Source organism: Bombina bombina, chromosome 4 (assembly GCF_027579735.1).
Source record: "Bombina bombina isolate aBomBom1 chromosome 4, aBomBom1.pri, whole genome shotgun sequence".
NCBI lineage: Eukaryota > Metazoa > Chordata > Amphibia > Anura > Bombinatoridae > Bombina > Bombina bombina.
This window is the reverse complement of record NC_069502.1, coordinates 734,103,841-734,124,467: the sequence shown is the minus strand read 5'-3', so window position 1 is coordinate 734,124,467 and position 20,627 is coordinate 734,103,841.

Sequence of the window (20,627 nt, the reverse complement as noted above, 5' to 3'; positions counted from 1 at the left end):
ATAATTATATTATTGTGATTCAGTATGGACCAAGGAGACTTGCAAGTGCTCCTTGTGTTTTGATGCAAATGTGGAACCACCAATCCCTTTCTGTCCCTCATGTATTGAAAGGACTTTAAATTATAGGGAAAAGATTTTTTCTGAGCAAAACTTTTCAAAAGCGGATGCTGTCCAAGAGTCTAATGACGAGGTTCAAGGAATGCCACAGCGTCCCAAAATTCCCCTGCTCTTCTGCTCTAGCTCCCGCTGGAGTTACCTTAATAGAGATAGCTTCCCTCATGTCTTCTACAATTTCTGATGCATTGTCTGCTTTCCCAATGTTGCAGGGCAAACGTAAGAGGAAAACCAGACATTCAGTAAGTTCTGATGCAATTGTTGCAATTTCGGAGGTACCCTCCCAAGGACACGCAGAGGAGGGTACTGCTGTAGCATCTGAGGGTGAAATCTCAGATTCAGAATGTTTATTGCCTCTGACGGATTCGGAGGTTGTAACTTTTAGGTTTGAACTAGAATACCTCCGGCATGTTGCTTAGGGAGGTTTTGGTTACTTTGGATGATTGTGACGGTAGTGGTTGTCCCTGAGAAGTCTAGTAAGCTCAACAGATACTTCGAGGTTCCTTCCTACTCAGGCGTATTTCCAGTCCCAAAGCGAGCTTTGGATATTATTACTAAGGAATGGGAGAGATCAAGCATACCCTTTTCTCCCTCTCCTATTTTTAAGAAGATGTTTCCCATAGCTGATTCTTTCAAGGAGGCTTGGCAAACAGTTCATAAGGTGGAAGGGGCCGTTTCCACCTTAGCCAAGAGAACTACTATTCCCATAGAGGATAGTTGTGCTTTCAAAGACCCTATGGACAAGAAGTTAGAGGGTCTACTTAAGAAGATTTATGTTCACCAGGGTCTGCAATGGCAGCCAGCTGCATGCATTGCTACCGTCACTAGTGCGGCGGCATATTGGTTTGATGCACTATCTGAGTCTCTCAGGGCTGAGACTTCCTTGGAGGAGATCCAAGACAGGATAAAGGCTCTGAAGCTTGCTAATGCCTTTATTACTGACGCTTCCCTTCAAATAATTAAACTGGGAGCTAAGATTTCGGGTTTCTCTATTCTAGCCCGCAGAGCTTTATGGTTAAAACCTTGGTCTGCTGATGTTTCCTCCAAGTCTAAGCTTCTGGCTATTCCTTACAAAGGCAAGACCTTGTTTGGACCTGGCTTATCGGAAATTATCTCTGTTATCACCGGAGGTAAGGGTCACCTCCTCCCTCAAGATAAGAGAAACAAACAGAAAGGACGACTTTCGTTCCTTTTGAAATTTCAAATGAAATTCCTGATCTTCCTCCTCTAAGCAGGAACAATCCAAACCTGCATGGAGACCTAACCAGTCTTGGACTAAGGGAAAGCAATCCAAGAATCCTGCTATCAAATCCAAGACAGCATGAAGGGCATGCCCCCAATCCGGGACCGGATCTTGTAGGGGGCAGACTTTCCTTCTTCGCTCAGGTTTGGGTTCAGGATGTTCAGGATCCCTGGGCAATAGAGATTGTGTCCCAGGGATACAAACTAGAGTTCAAAAGTTTTCCTCCCAGAGGCAGGTTTCTACCTGTCTAAACTAGACAAAGAGAGAGGCATTCTTACATTGCGTAAGAGACCTCTCCGCCCTGGGAGTGATTGTTCCTGTTCCAGTACTGGAACAGGGTCATGGTTTTTATTCCAATCTGTTCATGGTTCCCAAAAAGGAGGGAACCTTCAGACCAATTTAGACCTCAAGAGTCTAAACAAATTTCTAAGGGTTCCATCCTTCAAGATGGAAACTATTCGTTCCATTCTTCCCTTAATCCAGGAGGGTCAATTTATGACAACAGTGGATTTAAAGGACGCATACCTACATGTTCCTATTCACAGGGATCATCACAAGTTCCTAAGGTTTGCCTTCCAGGACAAACACTTTCAGTTCGTGGCTCTTCCTTTCAGCCTGGCCACTGCTCCCAGAATTTTCACAAAGGTTCTGGGGTCTCTGTTGGCGGTACTTCGGTCACGGGGCATTGGGGTGGCGCCTTATCTGGACGACATTCTAGTCCAGGCATCATCTTTTCAACAAGCAAGATCCTACACTGACATAGTGTTATCTTTCCCAGATGTACAATCATTTTGTCAGGCCTTGGTCAGGATCAGGTCTGTGTTCAAACCAGTTACTCCTCCATGGCTCAGGGAGTTTGGACTCAGTCAGAGTCTGTTCTTCCTATAAACATTCTGGAACTGAGAGCGATCTACAATGCTCTTCTGGCCTGGCCTCAGTTAGCCACGGTCCAGTTTATCAGATTCCAGTCAGACAACATAACTTCAGTGGCTTACATCAATCATCAGGGAGGAACAAGGAATTCCTTAGCGATGACAGAGGTAACCAAGATAATTCAGTGGGCGGAGGCCCATTCTTGCTGTCTGTCGGCGATCCACATCCCAGGGGTGGACAACTGGGAGGCTGACTTCCTGAGCAGGCAGACATTTCATCCGGGGGAGTGGGAACTCCATCCGGAAGTGTTCTCCGACCTGATTCTCAAGTGGGGTCAGCCGGAATTGGATCTCATGGCATCTCGTCAGAATGCCAAGCTCCCGAGATACGGGTCGAGGTCCAGGGACCCCCAGGCGGCACTGATAGATGCTCTGGCGGTCCCTTGGACCTTCAGTCTAGCAAACCTATTTCCTCCGTTTAATCTTCTTCCTCGGGTAATTGCTCGAATCAAACATGAGAGAGCTTCGGTGATTCTCATAGCACCGGCCTGGCCTCACAGGATTTGGTATGGGGATCTGGTGGAGATGGAATCTCTGCCACCTTGGAGACTCCCGTTGAGGAAGGACCTTCTGATTCAGGGGCCCTTCCTTCACCCAAATCTAGTTTCTCTGAAGCTGACTTCTTGGAGATTGAACGCTTAATTTTATCCAAGCAGGGGTTTTCTGAATTGGTTATAGAGACCATGATTCAGGCTCGTAAAGCCTGTAACTAGGAGGATTTACCATAAAATTTGGCGTAAATATCTCTATTTGTGTGAATCCAAGGGCTACTCATGGAGTAGGGTTAGGATTCCTAGAATTTTGTCTTTTCTCCAAGAGGGTTTGGAGAAAGGTTTATCGACGAGTTCCCTAAAGGGTCAAATCTTGGCCTTATTTATTTTTAAGCCTGATGAAACAGCCACTGGCTGAGAAATGCGTCGCTTGTGATTTATAATATTTTAATAAAGTAATTTTTAATATTTTAACACTTGCTGCCTTTTATGTGGACTATTTTTGAATACCTTGGGCCTCCTGAATTGTTTGGAGGACTGTAGTTTCCTGATTGCCTTTCAACCAAGTCTGTTGGGTGACTGAATTGACCCCAGCCTGCTCTATTAGCATCAATGGAGATGCTACAACAAATGTGAGTGCAAACTTTTATATCTGTCTGCATATATTCTTGGTTAAACAGTACTAGGCCATATTGGCACCCTGTGTCTTTCATATCTCCTCAATACAGATTCCACACTAATCTCAGGAGGTCGGTCTTCTGGGTGACTGTTATAGATCCCAGACTGCTTTTACAGCACCAATTGAGGTGCTCTAATATATGTGAGTGTATCTTCTTTACACACAAGTAATAATCTTTTGGATCAAACAATATTGGGCCATGTGGCGCATCTGTTTTTTCTTGCTTTTTTAGACTGTTGTTACACAAACGTCTGTCGGATGTCCCAGATGTACAATCATTTTGTCAGACCTTGGTCAGGATCAGGTCTGTGTTCAAACCAGTTACTCCTCCATGGCTCAGGGAGTTTGGACTCAGTCAGAGTCTGTTCTTCCTATAAACATTCTGGAACTGAGAGCGATCTACAATGCTCTTCTGGCCTGGCCTCAGTTAGCCACGGTCCAGTTTATCAGATTCCAGTCAGACAACATAACTTCAGTGGCTTACATCAATCATCAGGGAGGAACGAGGAATTCCTTAGCGATGACAGAGGTAACCAAGATAATTCAGTGGGCGGAGGCCCATTCTTGCTGTCTGTCAGCGATCCACATCCCAGGGGTGGACAACTGGGAGGCTGACTTCCTGAGCAGGCAGACATTTCATCCGGGGGAGTGAGAACTCCATCCGGAAGTGTTCTCCGACCTGATTCTCAAGTGGGGTCAGCCGGAATTGGATCTCATGGCATCTCGTCAGAATGCCAAGCTCCCGGGATACGGGTCGAGGTCCAGGGACCCCCAGGCAGCACTGATAGATGCTCTGGCAGTCCCTTGGACCTTCAGTCTAGCAAACCTATTTCCTCGGTTTAATCTTCTTCCTCTGGTAATTGCTCGAATCAAACATGAGAGAGCTTTGGTGATTCTCATAGCACCGGCCTGGCCTCACAGGATTTGGTATGGGGATCTGGTGGAGATGGAATCTCTGCCACCTTGGAGACTCCCGTTGAGGAAGGACCTTCTGATTCAGGGGCCCTTCCTTCACCCAAATCTAGTTTCTCTGAAGCTGACTTCTTGGAGATTGAACGCTTAATTTTATCCAAGCAGAGGTTTACTGAATTGGTTATAGAGACTATGATTCAGGCTCGTAAAGCCTGTAACTAGGAGGATTTACCATAAAATTTGGCGTAAATATCTCTATTTGTGTGAATCCAAGGGCTACTCATGGAGTAGGGTTAGGATTCCTAGAATTTTGTCTTTTCTCCAAGAGGGTTTGGAGAAAGGTTTATCGACGAGTTCCCTAAAGGGTCAAATCTTGGCCTTATTTATTTTTAAGCCTGATGAAACAGCCACTGGCTGAGAAATGCGTCGCTTGTGATTTATAATATTTTAATAAAGTAATTTTTAATATTTTAACACTTGCTGCCTTTTATGTGGACTATTTTTGAATACCTTGGGCCTCCTGAATTGTTTGGAGGACTGTAGTTTCCTGATTGCCTTTCAACCAAGTCTGTTGGGTGACTGAATTGACCCCAGCCTGCTCTATTAACATCAATGGAGATGCTATAACAAATGTGAGTGCAAACTTTTATATCTGTCTGCATATATTCTTGGCTAAACAGTACTAGGCCATATTGGCACCCTGTGTCTTTCATATCTCCTCAATACAGATTCCACACTAATCTCAGGAGGTCGGTCTTCTGGGTGACTGTTATAGATCCCAGACTGCTTTTACAGCACCAATTGAGGTGCTCTAATATATGTGAGTGTATCTTCTTTACACACAAGTAATAATCTTTTGGATCAAACAATATTGGGCCATGTGGCGCATCTGTTTTTTCTTGCTTTTTTAGACTGTTGTTACACAAACGTCTGTCGGATGTCCCAGATGTACAATCATTTTGTCAGGCCTTGGTCAGGATCAGGTCTGTGTTCAAACCAGTTACTCCTCCATGGAGTCTTAATTTAGTTCTCAAAGTTCTTCAAGGGGCTCCGTTTGAGCCTATGCATTCCTTAGATATTAAGTTGTTATCTTGGAAGGTTTTATTTCTTGTTGCTATTTCTTCGGCTCTTAGAGTGCCAGAGCTCTCGGCATTGCAGTACAAATCTCCTTACCTTATTTTCCATTCAGATAAGGTAGTTTTACATACTAAATTAGGATTTCTTTCTAAGGTTGTTTCTGATTGGAACATTAATCAGGAGCTTGTTGTTCCTTCTTTGTGTCCTAATCCTTCTTCTCAGAAAGAACAACTTCTGCACAATTTAGGCGTGGTCCGTGCTTCAAAGTTTTACTTACAGGTGACTAAGGACTTTCGTCAGTCTTCTTCTTTGTTTGTGATTTTCTCAGGAAAATGTAAGGGACAGAAAGCTACGGCTACTTCTCTTTCTTTTTGGCTGAAGAGTATCATAGGTTTTGCATATGAGACTGCTGGACAGCAACCTCCCGAGAGGGTTACAGCTCATTCGATGAGGGCTGTTGCTTCCTCATGGGCATTCAAAAATGAATCTTCTGTGGAACAGTTTTGCAAGGCTGCAACTTGGTCCTCTCTTCACACTTTTTCAAAGTTTTACAAAATTGACACTTTTGCCTCGGCTGAGGCCACTTTTGGCAGAAAGGTTCTTCAAGCAGTGGTGCCTTCCATTTAGGTCCCCTGTCTTGTCCTTCCTGTATCATCTGTGTACTCTAGCTTGGGTATTGGATCCCATTAGTAATTAAGATGATCCATGGACTCATCGTGTCTTAAAAAAGAAAAGAAAATTTATGCTTACCTGATAAATGTATTTCTTTTTTGACACAATGAGTCTATGGCCCGCCCTGTTCTTGTACACAGGTTGTTGGTTATTATAAACTTCAGACACCTCTGCACATTGGTTTTTCCTGTCTTTCCTTAACTTCGGTCAAATGACTGGAGTGGGAGGGAAGGGAGGAGCTATTTAACAGCTTTGCTGTGGTGCTCTTTGCCGCTTCCTGCTGACCAGGAGGTGAATATCCCATTAGTAATTAAGATGATCCGTGGACTCATCGAGTCAAAAAAGAAATAAATTTATCAGGTAAGCATAAATTTTCTTTTCGTTCCTTGGGTTTTGTTAATTGTAGCTCTATAATTAAGAGTCCATATTTTTTACATCCCCACACTGGCCACAAATTTAAATATAGGGACTACTTTACCTGCAACACTAACTACGTTGTCTATCTCATTAAATGCCCATGTGGGCATGCCTATGTCGGTGAATCCACTAGACTTATTGGGAACCGCATTACCGAACACAAGAGTAACATAAGATGTAATGTAATTACAGCTCCGGTGGCTCACAATTTTTTATCAGCAGGCTATCAAATCAGTCAACTTCGGTTCCAAGTTATTGAACAGATCAAAACCCCTAGGCGGGTGGTAACAGAGATCTGTTACTTAAACAACGTGAAACATTTTGGTTCTTTAAATTAGATACCTTGGAACTGAAGGGGATGAATAGGGAAATCAATTGGTCAGCTTTTGATTAATATCTCCGATATCTTTCTTGGTTATTTTTTCTGGTTCATGCGTATGAATGTTACACTTTATAAACTTGTCATATATTATCTGTACTTTTTATAATTATCGTACTATGTATGATTATGCATATTTAGGTTCTTAACTGTTAAAATGGTATTTGTCCCTACTAATGATGGTCTGTTGTATGAACAATTTTTGGTTGTAACATCTTAAAATATTGTTAAATATTGAGGTTGTCTTCATATACTATGTGAGCGTAATTGGTATTTTTCCATTATTATAGACCCACTGTCATACGTATCACTGTTTGCTTTATGTTTAAACTGATATGTATATAGTAACAGTAACATTGTATACACTTTCAGCTAGATTACGAGTTTTGAGCGCTATAGGGAAATTAATGACCGCCACAAAAGCGGCGTTAATTCACCTCCCTATAGTGCTGCTATTACAGGTTTACAAAAAGCAGACATGGGCGGGCGATATGGTGGCATTGAGCTCCATACCGCACTGAAATACAAGCACTGCTTTGACGTGCTTGTGCACGATTTCCCCATAGACATCAATGGGGAGAGCTGGCAAAAAAGAAGCCTAACACCTGCGATTGCGGAAACAAAAGCTTCATAACACAGCCCCATTGATATCTATGGGGAAAGAAAAAGTTATGTTTAAACCTAACACCCTTACATAAACCCCGAGTCTAAACACCCCTAATCTGCTGCCCCTAACATCGCCGCCACCTACATTACAGTTATTAACCCCTAATCTGCCGCCCTTAACATCGCCGCCACCTAAATAAAACTATTAACCCCTAATCTGCCACCCTTAACATCGCCGCCACCTAAATTACAGTTATTAACCCCTAACGTAACCCTAAGTATAAGTTTAACCCTAACACCCCCTAACTTAAATATACTTAAAATAAAGCTAAATAAACATTACAATTATTAACTGAATAATTCCTATTTAAAGCTCAGTAAATACATACTTACCTGTAAAATAAAACCAAAGCTAGCTACAATATAACTAATAGTTACATTGTAGCTATCTTAGGTTTTATTTTTATTTCACAGGTAAGTTTGTATTTATTTTAACTAGGTAGACTAGTTAGTAAATAGTTATTAACTATTTAATAACTACCTAGCTAAAATAAATACAAAGTTACCTGTCAAATAAAACCTATCCTGCCTTACACTAAAAACTAACATTACAATAAAATAAAATAAATTCAATTATTAAAATACAATTTTCTAAATTACAAAAAAAACCACACTAAATTACAAAAAATAAAAAACCACATTATCAAAAATAAAAACAAATTACTCCTAATCTAATAGCCCTATCAAAATAAAAAATCCCCCCAAAATAAAAAAAACCTAGCCTACACTAAACTGCCAATGGCCCTTAAAAGTTAAAAAACACTAACCCCCGATAATCCACTTACAGTTTTCAAAGACCGAACATCCATCCTCATCCAAGAGGGCAGAAGTCCTCATCCAAGCAGGCAGAAGTCCTCATCCAAGCGGGCAGAAGTCCTCATCCAAGCCGGCAGAAGTCTTCATCCAAGCCGGCAGAAGTCTTCATCCAAGCGGCCAGAAGTCTTTATCCAGACGGTATCTTCATCCATCCGGCGTGGAGCATCCTCTTCTTCCGATCGTCACTGTAAAATGAAGTTCCCTTTAAGTGACATCATCCAAGATGGCGTCCCTTACATTCCGATTGGCTGATAGAAGCCAATAGGAAGTAAAGGGAAAAAAATCCTATTGGCTGATCCAATCAGCCAATAGGATTGAGCTTTAATCCAATTGGCTGATACAATCAGCCAATAGGATTGAGCTTGCATTCTATTGGCTATTCCAATCAGCCAATAGAATGCGAGCTCAATCCTATTGGCTGATTAGATGCCTTCTGGATGAAGACTTCTGCCTGCTTCAATGAAGACTTCTGCCCGCTTGGATGAAGACTTCTGCCTGCTTGGATGAGGATGGATGTCTGGTCTTCGAAAACTGTAAGTAGATCGTCGGGGGGTTAGTGTTAGGTTTTTTTAAGGGTTTATTGGGTGGGTTTTATTTTTAGCTTAGGGTTTGGGCAACGTAAAAGAGCTAAATGCCCTTTTAAGGGCAATGCCCATACAAATGCCCTTTTCAGGGCAATGGTTAGCTTAGGTTTATTTAGATAGGTTTTTATTTGGGGGGGTTGGGTGGTGGGTTTTACTGTTGGGGATGTTTGTATTTTTTTTTACAGGTAAAAGAGCTGATTTCTTTGGGGCAATGCCCCACAAAAAGCCCTTTAAGGGCCATTGGCAGTTTAGTGTAGGCTAGGTGTTTTTTTTTGGGGGGGGGGCTTTTTTATTTTGATAGGGCTATTAGAAAAAAATTCTTTTTTTTTTTATATAATGTGCTTTTTTATTAGGGCTATTAGAAAAAAAATCTTTTTTTTTTATATAATGTGCTTTTTTATTTTTTGTAATTTAGTGTTTATTTCTTTTTGTAATTTAGAAAATTGTATTTTATTAATTTAATTTATTTTATTTTATTGTAATGTTAGTTTTTAGTGTAAGGCAGGTTAGGTTTTATTTGACAGGTAACTTTGTATTTATTTTAGCTAGGTAGTTATTAAATAGTTAATAACTATTTACTAAATAGTCTACCTAGTTAAAATAAATACAAACTTACCTGTGAAATAAAAATAAAACCTAAGCTAGCTACAATATAACTATTAGTTATATTGTAGCTAGCTTAGGTTTTATTTTACAGGTAAGTATGTATTTAGTTTTAAATAGGAATTATTTAGGTGATAATTGTAAGGTTTATTTAGCTTTATTTTAATTATATTGAAGTTAGGGGGTATTAGGGTTAGACTTATGTTTAGGGTTACATTAGGTTTAGGTTTAGGGCTTAATATATTTATAATAGGTTTTAATAGGTTTACTATAGTGGCAACGATGTCGGGGAGCAGCGGAAGAGAGGTTAATACATTTTAATAGTGGCGGCGATGTACTGAGCAGCAGATTAGGGGTTAATAATTTTATTTTAGTATTTGCAATGCGGGAGAGCCTCGTTTTAGGGGTTAATAGGTAGTTTATGGGTGTTAGTGTACTTTTTAACACTTTAGTTATGAGTTTTATGCTACAGCTTTGTAACGTAAAACTTATAACTACTGACTTTAGATCGCGGTACGGATCTTGTCGGTTATAGACTGTACCGCTCAGTTTTTGGCCTCCCAAACAAACTCATAATACCGGCGCTATGGAAGTCCCATTGAAAAAGGACTTTTTTTAAAGTGCGGTACTAACATTGCATGACGGCCAAAAAGGTGTGCGGTACAACTATACCTATAAGACTTGTAAAAGCGGTGTTAGGGAAAAAGCAGCGTTATGAAGCATAACAATGCTTTTTCACTCATAACGCCAAACTCATAATCTAGCTGAATGCTTCGGAAGAGGCTTCATAGCTGTTTTAAAATTTTGCACAACTCTATGTATGGTCTAAAGATGGCGCTAGCGATTTTTTAAGCAGGTTGCTGTTTAGAATGTAAGGGTTAAATCCCTAAGTAAATGCCTTTTTAACCAGGTGTGCATGTAATTTTATCACATGATTAAGGGGCATTGACCCCGAAACGTTGCGTTTTTGCTCTGATCTTGTTATGCAATAAAAAGAAGCTTTTTCGCTATATGAGGAGAATCTCCATTGCCTTTCTTTGAAAGTGTTTAGGCATTCTCATGTTTATTTATTTTGTTTGTATTGGTATGACACAAAAAAGTATAGAAAAAAAGCCAAATCTGACACATTCCACCCAAATTTCAAAAAGGGACTAGACAAAAGTATTGGAACCCTCAATTTAATATTTGGTAGCATACCCCTTGAAAAAAATAACTGAAATCAATCGCTTTCTCTAACCGTCAAGCGTTTCTTACGCCTCTCTACTCGAATTTTGGACCACTCTTCTTTCGCCAACTACTCCAGGTCTCTCAGATTGGAAGGGTTCCTTTTCCCAACTGCTGTTTTAAGATCTCTCCACATATGCTTTATGGGATTGAGATCTGGACTAGCTGGCCAGTTCAGTACTCTCCAGCGCTTTGTCTTAAACCAATTCTGGGTGCTTTTTGACATTTGATTTGGGTCATTGACCCATGACCTCTGACGGAGACCCAACTTTCTGACACTGAGTCCTACATTGCATCACAAATTACAAAGAAGACATTCTTTGGTAGTCTTCAGATTTTATAATGCCATGCACGCAGTCAAGACCTCCAGTGCCTGAAGCAGCAAAGCAACCACAAAACATCAGTGAACCTCCACCATACTTGACTGTAGGGACGGTATTCTATATATATATATAGGAAAATCTATTTAAAATACTTATGCATGTGAAGATCATTGGAATGTGAAATATTTACTGCAAATACATAGTTAAACACTTTATGAAATATGAATATTGCATAAATAAGATTTTACATATTTTCTATTACTTGACTATAAAGGGCTCCAATACACACACACACATATATATATATATATATATATATATATATATACAGTGGGGCAAAAAAGTATTTAGTCAGCCACCAATTGTGCAAGTTCTCCCACCTAAGAAGATGAGAGAGGCCTGTAATTTTCATCATAGGTATACCTCCACTATGAGAGACAAAATGTGGAAACAAATCCAGACAATCACATTGTCTGATTTGGAAAGAATTTATTTGCATATTATGGTGGAAAATAAGTATTTGGTCACCTACACACAAGGAAGATTTCTGGCTCTCACAGACCTGTATCTTTTTCTTTAAGAGGCTCCTCTGTCCTCCACTCATTACCTGTATTAATGGTACCTGTTTGAACTTGTTATCAGTATAAAAGATACCTGTCCACAACCTCAAACAGTCACACTCCAAACTCCACTATGGTGAAGACCAAAGAGCTGTCGAAGGACACCAGAAACAAAATTGTAGACCTGCACCAGGCTGGGAAGACTGAATCTGCAATAGGCAAGCAGCTTGGTGTGAAGAAATCAACTGTGGGAGCAATAATTAGAAAATGGAAGACATACAAGATCACTGATAATCTCCCTCGATCTGGGGTTCCACACAAGATCTCAACCCGTGGGGTCAAAATGATCACAAGAACAGTGAGCAAACATCCCAGAACCACACGGGGGGACCTAATGAATGAACTGCAGAGAGCTGGGACCAACGTAACAAAGGCTACCATCAGTAACACACTATGCCGCCAGGGACTCAGATCCTGCAGTGCCAGACGTGTCCCCCTGCTTAAGCCAGTACATGTCCGGGCCCATCTGAAGTATGCTAGAGAGCATTTGGATGATCCAGAAGTGGATTGGGAGAATGTCATATGGTCAGATGAAACCAAAGTAGAACTGTTTGGTAGAATTACAACTCGTCGTGTTTGGAGGAGAGAGAATGCTGAGTTGCAACCAAAGAACACCATACCTACTGTGAAGCATAGTGGTGGCAACATCATGCTTTGGGGCTGTTTCTCTGCAAAGGGAACAGGACTACTGATCCGTGTACATGAAAGAATGAATGGGGCCATGTATTGTGAGATTTTGAGTGCAAACCTCCTTCCATCAGCAAGGGCATTGAAAGATGAAACGTGGCTGGTTCTTTCAGCATGACAATGATCCCAAACACACCGCCCGGGCAACGAAGGAGTGGCTTCGTAAGAAGCATTTCAAGGTCCTGGAGTGGCCTAGCCAGTCTCCAGATCTCAACCCCATAGAAAACCTTTGGAGGGAGTTGAAAGTCTGTGTTGCCCAGCGACAGCCCCAAAACATCACTGCTCTAGAGGAGATCTGCATGCAGGAATGGTCCAACATACCAGCAACAGTGTGTGACAACGTTGTTTGACCTCTGTCATTGCCAACAAAGGATATATAACAAAGTATTGAGATGAACTTTTGATATTGACCAAATACTTATTTTCCACCATAATTTGCAAATAAATTGTTTCCAAATCAGACAATGCGATTGTCTGGATTTGTTTCCACAATTTGTCTCTCATAGTTGAGGTATACCTATGATGAAAATTACAGGCCTCTCTCATCTTCTTAAGTGGGAGAACTTGCACAATTGGTGGCTGACTAAATACTTTTTTGCCCCACTGTATATATATATATATATATATATATATATATGTATACATATGTATTTGTGTATATATATGTCTGTAAATAAACATGTACACACATATAAAGAAGAGAATGTGTTAAATAATAATAATGGGTTACTTCTGATGCACGCAAAGAACCAGAATCTTATCGCCCACAAACAACAGTTAGTGCGCCATTCGTAATCTAGCCCATAATTACCAGCCACCCAAAATGAATTCAACATACATCTTGTACAGCAACATAGTTCATGTTCAATGGTTGTTTGTTATATGCAAGCACTCAAACACTTTTTTATTGATTAAACAGATAGATAATCCCTTTATTACCCATCCAGTTTTGCATAACTAACATGGTAATATTATTTTTTTATTTATGTGATTACCTTGTATCTAAGCCTCTGCAGACTGCAAACTTATGTCAGTTATTTTGACAGACTTCTATTTTAGCTAATCAGTGCTGACTCCTAAATAACTCCACGGGAGTGAGCACAATGGTATCCCTATATGGCACACATAAACTAGCGCTTTCTAGCTGTGAAACACTGTCAAAATGCACTGAGATAAAAGGAGGTCTTCAAGGGCTTAAAAATTAGCATACGAGCCTACCTAGGTTTAGCTTTCAACAAAGAATACCAAGAGAGCAAAGCAAATTTGATGATAAAAGTAAATTAGAACGTTGTTTAAAACTACATGCCCTATCTGAATCATGAAAGTTAAAATTTGACTAGACTGTCTCTTTAACATTTTAATGTTAATCTTTAAATCATCAAGATGATAACTTTTACACATAAAGCAAATGTATTAAATTACAAAGAAGAAATGTAATTTTAAACTATATAAAATAAACAGGACCTGTATACAATCCAGTTTAAAAAAAAAAAATCAAAATCATCAAACCAGCGTGGCTACTTTTTAATTTATTATTATTATTTAAAGTTAGACCAATACATATACAGTATACTTAATTTTCTAAGCAAGAGCACATATTGAATGTTATTTAATAAATGTGGTGGAACAGCATTTTGGCATTTTTAATATGCTTTATTGACTACAAATGTGCCATTATGAGGTACAAATGGCTTTTCACTGGGGCAGTACCCTTAAAAGGCCTCATTTGCACAATTTTTAAGGTAAAATTATGGTACCATAGCACTGGGGTCCAATTTAGTCACCAAAGGTACATATTTGCCTTTGAAAGGTACAAACTGCAAGGGTACCAATATATACCCATGTTAAAGGGTATAGCGGGGTACCTTTGACAGTACTGTCCCAGTGACAAGCTGTTGTACCCCTAAAAGTACAAGTTTTTCATATTTTTTCTGACAGTGTAGGTGTAACAACAGCTCATCCACGCAGACTCACGGAGCAGGGCTGCTACTACAGAGTTCCTCTGGAAGCAACATCAGGACAAGAACTGTATGTCGGAGATTCATGAAATTAATTTCTATAGCTGAACAGCTGTACACAAGGCTGACATCAACGTGCGCAATGCCAGGTGTAATCTGGAGTGGGGTATAGCATGCCAACATTGGACTCTAGAGCAGTGGAAACATGTTCTCTGGACTGATTAATCATGTTTCACTATCTGGGAGTTTGATGGAAGAATTTGGTCTACCTACTAGAATGAATTGTGGCTACGGTAAAGTTTGGTGATGGGATAATGGTCTGGAACTTATTTTTTAGGGTTTTTCCTGGGCCTATTAGTTTAAAGAATTTTGTGCTTCCAACTTTGTGGCAACGGTTTGGTGAAGGCCTTTTCCTGTTCCAGTATGACTATGCGCCTGTACACAAAACGAGGTCCATGAAGACATGGTTTTGGTGAATTTGATGTGAAACACCTTGAGTGACCTGCACAGAGCCTTGACTTGAACCCCATTGAACACCTTTGGAATTAATTGAAATGTTGATTGAGAGTCTCATAGGAAACCAATGAGTTAATTAGTTATTGGTAGCCAAAAGGTTAATTAATGTTGTGTTACTGGCAGCCAAAACATTTTCTATGTAATACACGCACACTGAATGTACTGTTAATCTTTTTGTAGGTTTAGCAATTTTGAAGTATACCTTTTTATTGACTATTTAAAACAAGGAAAAAAAATATACACCACGAAGCATGGGATTTTAACCTTAGACCTTTATCGTAATAGTCTGTGGTCTACGCTATTTCTACTCAAGATCATTTCTGTAACAATTTTCAATTTTCTAACGATTTTAAGTGAACTTGCTGAATTGAGATCCCACTGCCAACTGTATTCCAGTCCACTAGAAACACAGAAAATGTTTTTACATAATTGTGCACTATATTTAAAAAAAAACACCACCTCACAGCACTGTTGGCTGCTTTACCCAGCACAGGAGTGACACAGGATTTTTGTCTAATCATAGCCCATCCCAATCGTACCATTCAACTTTATGCAGCAAACTGTTGACTGCAATGTCGGCACACCCAAGAATATAGCTATGTGTGTATGTAGATGTTTTGCGCCTTGTCATGTGAATTGGTATTTTAATATGCAACTGATACACCTTTGGAGTTTTTAGTGCAAACTTCTTGGGTATGCTGACATTGTTTTATGAACTTCTATCCTAGCCTTTCCCATGACACACCCCAAGCCCAACCTGATATGCCAATAACCACAAGTTCTACTTACCTCCCTGTCCCAGGCTATAGGAAATGTTTGGCACTATGATATAGAGAGCACTAAGATAAGTCTAATGACATGTTATGCAACATAAAATTATCTGAGATCACCATAACTTCCAAAATCTCATAAAAGTTAAATTGCAGCTATCCTGAAAATCTTGCCTTTTAGAGTGGTCTGAGGACAGGAATTGAAAAAATAATAATAGAAAATACGTGCATAAACCCAAATAACCAAAAGAGGGATATAATCCAATTCAATTGAGAATGAAGAGGTAATGGTTGAAAGCGATGTCCACAAGCAAACCCTCAAAAGATAAAAGGCACATAAAGTGAAGTCTATTTAACAGGTTAAAGATAATTATCTAAACGTTAGGGTATTCACACTCGAAAGAGTTATAACTAAGCTCTTATTTAGCAGGCATGTAGGTACAAAGTCCCTCAGCTCACAAGGATACACTGGAACTCCATAGATAAACAAATAAAATATATTTACTAAAAGCAAATGGACATACACAGACTAACAATCACAGGGTGTGGCCAAAGCAAATTTATAACTGCTAAGCAAAAATGTTCACACACAATGAGTCTTTGGCGTGTTATTCTAAACAGCCGGATAAGCGGTAGTGCCAAAAAGACCCGCCTTATAGTGATGTAATTGTCCGTGAAGTTCTGTACAGCAGTGTTTCTCAAACGTGAGACCAAAAGCACTTAATAACTCTAGAGCAGAGAAATGACAAACGGCTAAAGTCACAGGCAGATAAAGCGTGCATGGGTAAGAGCCAGGAAAAGCTCTAGGCAAGATCTTCTGTTTAAAGAAAAATCTAAGGTTGAAGAAAGCCCAATAAGGATCATCACTAAATTTAATGATCATTGGGGAAAGATTAGATCTATCCTCAATAAAAACTGGCATATTCTCCAGGCAGATAGTTTCCTTGTAGGAATTGTCTCAGAATATCCTCTACTAACAGCAAAAAGGTCATTAAGCCTGAGAGACAATCTAGTACACAGAGAGTATGAGAGAGGTACCCCCACAAAAAATTTTTTGTTAACAGCTGCACAACCTAGAGTGGGATGCCACCCCTGTGGAAAGTGTGTGTATTGCAGTATATGACTAATTTGCAACATTATGTATGTATAGTTGCAAGGGTGTATGAATGCCTTTAACAAGAATGACACGCTATTTAAGGAATAAGTGTCATTACAAGCGGTATCTGACAAAGCTCCGTGCAAAACCCCAAAAAGGGGGAGGGGCAAAACTCGTCATCAGTCCGCAGTGGAAAACCTCACAGGTGTGAGCAGCAGATGATTTTGCTATGTACCAAGTACCTCCAAGTTTCTGGAAGTCTCTGGAAAAGTGTTTGGATGCCAAGTCTAGCAAATACGTGAGCCTGGAAGCAAGAGTCTCACACACAGCACAGAGAGTACCGTGTTCAAACAGCTTAAGTTTGCAAAGTAGTGCAGTCAGCACTATTACCGAATCCAAAAACTTTAATCTTTCATTAGCAAGACAAGCCATGTTCTAAAAGGACAGCCCGGATCGTTTGGAAAGCAGTGGATCCGTAAGTGTACCCTCTCTGGGATTACCAGTGCAGGACTGTTGCTATTTCATCTAACCGGCTGAGGCATCTGAGCGTGCAGTTGCACTATGTGCTCAGAGTTAAGCCGCATTAACTTTTCCTTTTTTGTGGATCAATCGGGAAAGTAACTTTGAAGGGCGTGCAAAAGCACTAAGTGCCCTCAGTTTATTAAGAGACTGTGTGTCTTTCTTTCCGTTGAATGTAACACTATATGAGGAAATGTTTAACTTTACTGTTTATGAAACTATGTTGCTAATTGTTTTGACTTTAGCTGTTTGATATTTCTCTGCTCTAGAGTTATTAAGTGCTCCCAGTGAGTAATTTCCAGCGGATTACCACCACGCCTGTGTTCCGCTGTTTCAATTGTAAGTAAACAGAATTTTTCTGTAGCCTGGTCATGCTTTGGATTTTTGTTTACAGTTCAATAAGCCCTTCTTTCATATGGTATATATTACTATTGTGACTGCTAGCACCTAATTTTTTATTGTCGCAACAATATTAATTTATATATATATATATATATATATACAGTATATATATATATATTATTTTATTATTATTCTTTATTTATAAAGCGCTAACAGATTCTGCAGTGCTGTCCATGGGTAACAAAGATAAAAGGACAGTACAATATGAGACATCAGCCAAAATTTAACAAACAAATACAGGGGGAATTGTGAGCCCTGTTCCCGTGGGAACTTACAATCTAAATGGGTAGGAGGGTGAGAACCAGGAGGTGGGTACTATAATATATATATATATATGATTAGGTTAATAGGACAAGTGCACTCTCACGAACAGTCTCACGATTTGCCAGGGTGCATGAATGTGGGTAATGATAGCAAAAGATAGAAGACAGCACTCTCTGGTCTTAAATACAAAGGTTGTTTTATTTGCAGTGACGTTTCGGGGAAAGCTTCCTCAGACCGAGGAAGGGGAAGCTTTTCCCGAAAACGTCACTGCAAATAAAACAACCTTTGTATTTAAGACCAGAGAGTGCTGTCTTCTATCTTTTGCTATATATATGATTATATATAGGTATAGATAATTACAGATATATATATATAAATATACATATATATATATATATAGGAATATCTATTTAAAAAAACGAAGAACATATTCCCCTATGTACAGAACATTGGAATATGAATTATTTACAGTAAAAACATAGTTAAAACCTTTATTAAAAAATGAATATTGCATAAATATGTTTTTACATGTTTTCATCTACTTAACAGTTAAAGGCTCTAATGCACTGAAGGATGAAGCGCTCTCTGGTCTTATCAAGTGTATAACACAATTTTATTTACAGTGACGATTTGGGGTGTTCACCCCTTGATCTTATATTTATGGATTGCGTTCATTTTCAACTTGTAATACGAGCGATAACCCGGATGAGTGCAAACCCTTGAGATATATCCCTTATCGCTATGGCGCAAATGATTGCGCGCAACTTGTAATCTAGCCCTTTATATCATTACTCTTAAAACAAAGGTATCAAATATCAATTATATTAAATTATATTGTAGTAAATTTAATTATGTAATAGAAACGTTTGTGAACAATAATGTGAGTTTGTGGCAGATACATATAAAATATAAGCGTTTAGTCTTTTTTTATTTAAATTTTTGCTGAATAAATGATCAGATGGGCCTCTGACTTTTATTAATTGGGCAGATTGAAATAGGTTCCCTAAAAAATAAAAAAAGGTATATATCACCTTGTATTAACTAAAAAATAGTGTCTGTTTTCTGTAAAAAGGATAAAATTTTCATTATAAACAATAAACCAACTCATATACCTACAGTACATAACTATGAATAAATATTAGTATATACTTGGGTATATAATATAAAACCAATCAATATAGTTATTTACATATTATAATGATATAACATTTCTAACCCTATAACACTGAAATAGGAATTTAGGAGCCAAACACTTTGCCAAGCATATATATATATATTTTAGGAGCCAGGTAATGTTTTATAAAGAGGAATGTATTTAAAAAAAAAAGAGTTATTAGCAAGAACAATAATTTTAGGAAACTGGCTCCATGGTTGCCAGTATACGAAAAGCCCTGTTATAATTATCTCACTAGTAGTATTGTCTAGTCATCTGCATATGGTCATATGGGAAACATGTAAATTAATTTTACATATTAAATTAATTCCCTAAATTCAAAGGCATGTGTGCTGCTGCTGAGGGGCTTCTCTGTAAAGGAAAGATCATGTCCTAATTTAATTTAGTAATGAATCACCTGTATTTTCCACAGATTCATTAGTGGGTGGCCTGTCATTAACATCTATAATTATGTGAAGTGCCCAGTGCATGATATCTGGTATATAAAATAATACTTGCCAAGAAGAGAAACCATAATTACAACTGCAACAAATCTGGAAACACGATTGAACATGGTTGATGTAAAATTTACATTCCCAAAGTAGGTGGTACTGCCCCTGGGGGGCGGTGGGATTCCTGAGGGGGGCACTGGAATTATCTTAAGGGGCACTAGTAAGAAATGAGTGGAAGAGGATGCTAAATTTGTTGTGCTTTCTCCTAGATGCTCAAAGCAAAACTTTCTCACTTTGTATTTGAAGTTTTACTGTTTTTTGCCAAGACTTAGTCAATGATTTTTCTTCTATGATAGTTCAGGTTTATCAGCAACTTACACTTTATCCTACTTGTACTGTAGGTTTTGTTTTGCCAGTGCTGTACATTAGCACAGATTATTAACATTAACTGCACAGCTTAGAATCATTGTGTAGTAGCAGGAAACACAATAATGACACGTTGTACTTGTCAGAGTAGCTTTGTACACAGTCAACCATCTAAGGTTTTAAAGTCTTCTATCATCAGAAATAATCTGGTGGTGCACTACATAACACTTTGGTAAGTTGAAAACACTTTCTATAAAGATGATTTATTGATGCAATAGTACAGCTATGCTCCAAGCAAAAAAATCAACTCCAGATCACGGACTATGGATATTTAAGATTTCTGCTAAGTGAAAAGAATTCAGGGCTGGGGAACTGGTATCATTTCATCAAGCCCATCCACGCATGATTTCAATTTTTTCTTATTTGTTTGCAAAATGAGTCCCGGCAGGAAAGGGTTAAAATAAAGTGTTTCACTCATATATAAAAAGTATTCATATACATATAAATAAACAAATGTTATAAGGGTTAAAAGGTATAGGTATATGACAAGGTATTTTGACTGAAAAGGGATATAAAATATATATATAGGGAGTGAGCATAATGTTATCTAATATGCACACATGAACTAGCAGTGTCTAACTGTGAAAAACTGCCCAAATACACTGAAATAAGAAGTGGCTTTCAAGAACTTA